A 6,548-nucleotide genomic window follows, 5' to 3' on the forward strand; every position below is an offset into this window, starting at 1 on the left:
TTTCCCTCCATCTAATTGGAGCTCTCGAGGCTGATTCCTCTCAGGAGTAAGATAGTGCTTTTTCCAGTAATGCATGCTGCAGTACAGAGATGGGATTTCTTTGTCTTCCCAAGGCAAATGTTTTTAAAAGCACTTGCTTGTGTATTTTCTATGCCTCTAGGTTTTAGAAGTGCAACAAGTAGGCTGAATCTAAATAAAGCAGAAATAGCAAACATTTCAGATAGACCTTTCCAGAAAATGTCTGGGATGCAGCAGGTACTTTGAATACTGCATATATTCTTAGATCATGTTTTTATAACACAATATCCTGTGCATCAAAAAGTAATTCTATTAAATGAAGGGCTTCAGTTAAGGATTTATATTAGAGTGCCCGTTTGAATTGTATTGGTTTAAAATAAACAGCGAGGAATGCCCAAAGACAATATTAATTTTTCTTCCTGTTAACAAAAAGAGGTCTAAAAGTAAGCTGCTGTTCCAATCCTGAATGCTCCACATTCCTCTTAATTATTTGTGATTATAAGGATCTCCCAGTTCTAGGTAAGTCAGGAAGTCCTTTCCAAGGAGGCTTGAGTGGCCTTGTGGGTCCCTTCCAGCTCAGGAAATTCTATAAAATGCACATTGTTGGGGCTGGAATGGGCAAGTTAAAGAGAAAATTCTTCCTCGTTTTTTTTCTTGCTTAAATGGCCCTCCTGCTCAGAACCTCTGCACAATTCTTTACTTGGGTCTGCTGTGTTTAGCCACGAGATGTCCCTGAAGGCCAAGGCTGTCATGGTCACATCATGTGCTTGACTAAATCTTTTCTCCATGCTTTGCTATTTTTACAGAGCACAGGATGTTGGGCTTTGCTGCTGATTGCTTTCACCCATCAATAGGTGCCATAAGGTTAAAGCTAAAAATAGTTGACAAAAGAGTGATCAGGATGGCCCAGCAAGCTGGCTCCAGGGTGTGGGTGCCTTCTGCCTTCCCTTTCTCTGCCTTGCCATTGACACTGAGCTCTGACAGCCAGAGCTGCTCCTCCATCCTGCTGCTTGGGAGTGTTTCAGTCATCATCTGAATAAATTCACCAACCGCTGTCAGAGGGAAGGGAATGGACATAAGACACCTGAGATGTTCTCATGTGGCTGTTGGGAGTGTTGGGATGCCTTCACCTTGGCATTCCCAGCGCTGCCCAAGTGGCACAGGCAGCAGTGGTGTGGTGACCCTGTCCCGGGGGCCAAAGAGCCCCAGGCTGCTCAGCCTTGGGGTGGTGTGAGCTGTGCAGGCTGCCTGGGCAATTCTGCACCGAGCCTGCCCCAGGTGCCAGCTGGACACACGAGAGGAGTTCCACTCACAGGTCAAATCCCCAGGGAAAGCAGAGCTCTCTTAATAAAAGTTTTCAGATTCCTGCTCCTGTCTGTGCTGAGCAGTAAGGATGGCAGTGCTTGTTTCCTTTGCAGAGCCACGGTGCTTGCTCCTAAGGATAAGCTGGGGCACCAAAATCCTGTTGCAAAAGGCTGCCAGAGAGGCCAGTTTCATAACATGAGTCACATCACTGGCTAATGAAGCTCATGTGCTCTCAGAGGGATCTGTTCAGCTGTCTCTGTTGCTTAGCAGCCCCAGCCCTGCTGGCATGGATTTGAGCGCCCAAATCCTCTAGGTGCCTTTGCAAATCTCCCTTAAATTTTCAGAGGTGAAAAGCTGTTGGTAGAGACTGAAGGAGTGGCTTTAGCCCCAGCAGGCACCTCCTCACTGTCTGCTGGGTGGTGGTGGCTGCCAGGAGAGGCCCAGAGGTGTGACCAGACGTGGCATGTGGCTCCTGTGACACTGCCAGCCAGCAACTGAGCCATTCTCCAACAGCACATTCAGAGCAGCCCACAGGATGTTTGGATGGAGAGCAGGAGTTATTCTGGATGTTGCAACACTGAAACCCAACCCACAACACCTCCTGAACAAGGGGAACCTGTGGCACTTTTGGCTTCAACCAGCAAGGGTTTTGTAGCATCTTAAATGCTGGAGGATTGAACGTTGTTGCTGTGGGAACTCAGCTGTCTTCTCTAATCAAAACCCAGGAACATGGGAAGCTCAGGATTGGTCCAGGAGGGGAATATAGATTTAATTTTTTTTTAATATGTGTCTTAATATATGAATGTGTTTGAATGGAAATGGCTTTTGTCCTGAAGCTGATGGTGGTGCTGAGCAGCTTAATCTGCCTTCTGCTAAAACACTGAAAATAAAGATTGAAGGGACTGTGAGATATTTTTAGCCCCTCCTCTCCCTGCAGGCAGGATGGGCTCTGCCTGTCAGTCCTGACAGGCTTGTTCTAAAAAGCCTCTAATAATGGGGATTTCACAATCCTCCCAGGCAGTTTATTTCAATGTTTCACCCTCTGCCCTCTTGATTTTTGGGTTTTTTTCTGGCTGCCCAAGCACTGTTTTCTTTGCTGTACTTTAAGCTTGTTGTTCCTTGTCCTGTCTGCAGCAGCTCAGAGAAGAGCCCTTCCGGGCAGGTTTTCTGTAGCTGGAGTCTCACTTCTTCCCTTGCTTTCTTCTGTCCTAGACTTAAACAAACTCAGTCCCTTCAATGTTGCTTCCCTGCCACCTTGTTTGACAGAGCCAGCAGGATGTTCCACGCTCCAGACACTTTTCCCAGCTGCTGTTGTGACACAGGGCCATGAGAAATTAGTGACAGTGCAGAAGGAGGGAGAGGTGGAAGCAGGAGCTGTAACCCCATGTTTTGGGAGAGGGGCATCAAGTGAGAAAATTACCCCCAAACCAGCACACACAGCATCCCCAGAAGTCAGCTTTTCCTTCTTTGTAGCAACGAGGAACAAAGACACATGGACCTCCTTCTTGCTTGCTCCAGGGGAACACTTTATAGCAAAAAAACAATTTTTATGCTCTAAACTTAAGGAAAACAAGCAGGGGTTGGCTGCCTGCCTCTGCAGTGTCGCTGTTCTCGTGTCCTTTTACCCTCCCATCTTTTCTGACCTCGCAGTGCCCACGTGTCTCCCCAGCCAATCGCTGCCCCACACACGAGGTAACCTCACACCAGGCACACAATTTGCTCTCTGCTTACATGACCTATTTTTTACCTTGCTGTTAGCTGAACCTTTCCCAGAGTGCTTTCTGGTGAGCAAGAGTGAACAGAAGTGAACAGGATTTCTTATCTCCCATATGTCCCCCTTCTTTGTTTAATCAATAAAATCACACCAAAGAGAATTATGCCATATACTACTAAAGGTTTAAACCATACCCTGAAGCAGCGGTCATCTACAAGAACAGAAAAATCTGAACAGATCCTGCAACATTTTCAGATGTAATATGGCTGAGCAAGGAGGAGTAACCCAGTAACAACCCTTCAAAAACACCAACATGTGCCTTGACATGAGCAATGTGCACATGGTACCAGTAAGGGTAGCCTCATTCATTTGCTCTTTCCATCTTAGGGGGTAAGACATGGGCAGTGCCTTTGCCAACCAGGACAGCACAGCAAGGGGCTGCACACACCACAAAGGAACCCATTTCATGTTGTGACCTGTGGAGACACGAGCATAACCCCTGCCCCATGCCAGTAGATCTGAGGGTCCTTTCCATTGCCCTGTTAAAAGGTCCTTTACCATCACCAGAGGCCTGGGATCAGCCTTTGAATTGAAAGAATATTGTCTTTCACATGCTGCTTGGGCAACCTCATCTCAATTCAAAATTGAGAACACAGAAGGCTTTTGCTAATCTGTCCTGTGGGCACCTTGACTCCCCCTTCTTTTGTTTTTCAAGCAGGGTTTTCAATGTCCTGTGGGCACAATCAACAATTGTTGTAGTGTGTTGCAACTTCCTGTTTTAGACTTCCTAGTCCCATCCCAGGTAGCAATAGCTTCTCCCTTCCCCTCCCCTTGCCTCCTGCTAAGTGATGTCCATCAAGTTTAACTTTCCAGCAAGGGCATGGTGTGATTGGCAGAAGTTCAGAAGATGCCTCTCAGCCCGGGGCCATTGGCCTGTCTGAGTGTGATTGTCCCCTGAGACTCGCCCTCTCCCACCTGGTTGGTAGCTCACCTATCCTCTCCCTTCCCCCTCCCCCTGGGCTTAAAAGGACCTGGGACCATGGGCCGGGATTCTGCTGTGGCTGTTACCAAGATCCAGAGATCTGAGACCCTGGAATAAAGCTCTGGACCGAACCCTGCTGTAGAATCCTCTCCTTTCTTCTTCACCTAGCCTAAGGACTTTCACCAGAGGTCAACCTGAGTTCCTACCAGCCTGGACTTGTTCTCAGTGCCCAGCTCAACATCCAGCCAGCCAGAGGGATCTCTGTGCTGAAACACCACAGCTGCTGCCTCTGGTCAAGCAGCGAGGGCCAGACGAGCCCAGGCACGTTCCATCCAGTAATACTGGGATTTTATTCTAATAAACAATAGCCTGCCCAGTGGGAGAATGGGGAGCACCTGTGCTGTGGGAGACACTCCAGTGCTGTGGGAACTGGTGAGTGTTCAGAAGTGTAGGCAGGCCCATTGTTTTAATGATGGCCTGAAGTGGCAAAGCAGTGAGCCAGTGCCCAGTGGCATCACAGGCCTCCTCTCCAGTGGGGGCAGCTGCCATCAAGAAACAAGACTGAGTCAACAGACATATGATCATATCTCAAATGACCAAATTCTGGAATATGAGTGACATGAGTTTGTGAAATAGAGTTCGGGATGGCTGATCCATGGCCCCTATGAAAAAGATCCTTCAGTGGAGCTGAATCTATCTGCACAGTAGCTCCAAATTGTCCTAAAACATCCCTTCCCCATAATGCACATGGCACAGCAGCAATAAATGGTGCAGTCCCAGGCACTTTGCCCATGGGGGCCAAGAACAAGCTGGAGATGGGTGCTCTGTCTAGGGCACTGCATTCCTTCCACCCCAGTTAGGGTCGAGGATGGGTTACTCATGAGATGATCAGTGAGCCATTCACTGCTTTTGATGATGGACACATCACCTCTGGTATTGACAAGCCCTTTAAATGTTCTGCATACCAGGGTTGGCTGAGCTGTTGTGGTAGAACTTGTCCAAAGAAGCTGTGGCTGACCTGTGCTGCCAAAGCCACCCATGCCATGATTACCCTTCCCACCAGGGGTTTTGCTGGAAAATGGGACGAGCTGTGCTGAACGCTGACCTGCCGGTAGAAAACAAGGTGGCACTGGGATCCAGAGCATAATTTGTATTTCACCCTCCTCATCTGAGTCACTGGCAGCAGGTAACACAAAAAGCCCTGACTTACTGGTGGAAGAACATCCAATTAACAAGCCATGTTTCCTCCAGGGCCACTGGGACCCCAGAATGGGGCAAGCAGTTCATCTGCAAGGTGGGCCCAGGGCTGAGGCACAGCTGAGCAGGGTCCTGTGCCCTTTCCCAGGGGTGATGTTTCTGTCTGGAGGCTGCAGAGGTGCAGAGGGAAAGCAGGGAACGAATACAGGTTAGAGCAACCGGGCAGCTGGGCCAAAGTCCTGGGTGCAATGAATTACCTCTGACTGGTTTCATCCATCCCAGGTGAAACCTGGCTCTTGGGTGCTGTCTGCAGGTGGGGCTGATTTTCACATTTCAATTAAAATTGTGCCAATGTGCAAAACGATTGAGCATCATCCATTTAAGCCCCAGGGTGTTTGACACTCCCAGACAGAGCTGGAGCCCCCCGGGCGTGCCAGGCACTGGCAGGATGTCACACAGGGGGCTGTGCCAGGCACTGGCAGGATGTCGCACGGGGGTGGCACTGGAGGTGACCCTGTGCTTGTCCCTGCCCACCGGTGACTGAGACCTTCACGGGCTTTCCCTGCAGCAGCTGCACCGAGGGAGGAACACCCAGGGAGGGTAAGGGGATGGATGTCACAGAGGAAGAGCTGGCGGGGATTTGGAGCAGATCCCGGCGCTCGGGAGCCGCTCGTGGCTCTTGTGTGACCTCTTGTGTTGGCTCCGAGGGGCTCTCAGCATTCTCAGCATCCCCACCGTGGATCCCTCCCATTTCCCCACCCACATTTGCGTTTAGGGAGTGATTTGATATTTTTTAAATACCGCAATACGCTGCAGAAACGCCCCGGTCACAGTCGCAGTGACAAATCCTATTTATTCCTCTTAAATGCAATATCAAGGATTCATTTTTTGCCATGCAGATTTGCCATGGGTATGGCTGTGTCTTTATTTGGCTCCAGATTAATTTCTTTTAAGCAGCTGGGCAAGGTGATAGAGGGTTTAAAGCACCTCAAGGATTCTTATGTTCTCACAGGTTCCATGAAAACTGAGGTTTGGGTAAAAGGAGTTAAAAAGAACCAGCAAACCCAGCCCAGGCTGGGCTGTGCCTGGCCAGGGAACACCTCAGAACTTTTCCAGTCTTTTGTTTTATTTTTAACTCATGGATTTTCTGGGATAATTTGATCCATGAATGATCCCAGAAATGTTAAATCCACCAAACTTACCCTGAAGTCAAAGCAGGCGGGTTAAAACAAAAGTGTGAGAACCCCAAAGTGGCAAAGGCTCTGAAAAACTGCTCCAAAACTCCTTGGCTCCTCCTAAAGATGTGTTTGGGATGTGCCTCCTGGGCTTGGT

Source organism: Fringilla coelebs (genome assembly GCF_963513975.1).
Source record: "Fringilla coelebs genome assembly, chromosome: 19".
Taxonomy (NCBI): Eukaryota; Metazoa; Chordata; class Aves; order Passeriformes; family Fringillidae; genus Fringilla; species Fringilla coelebs.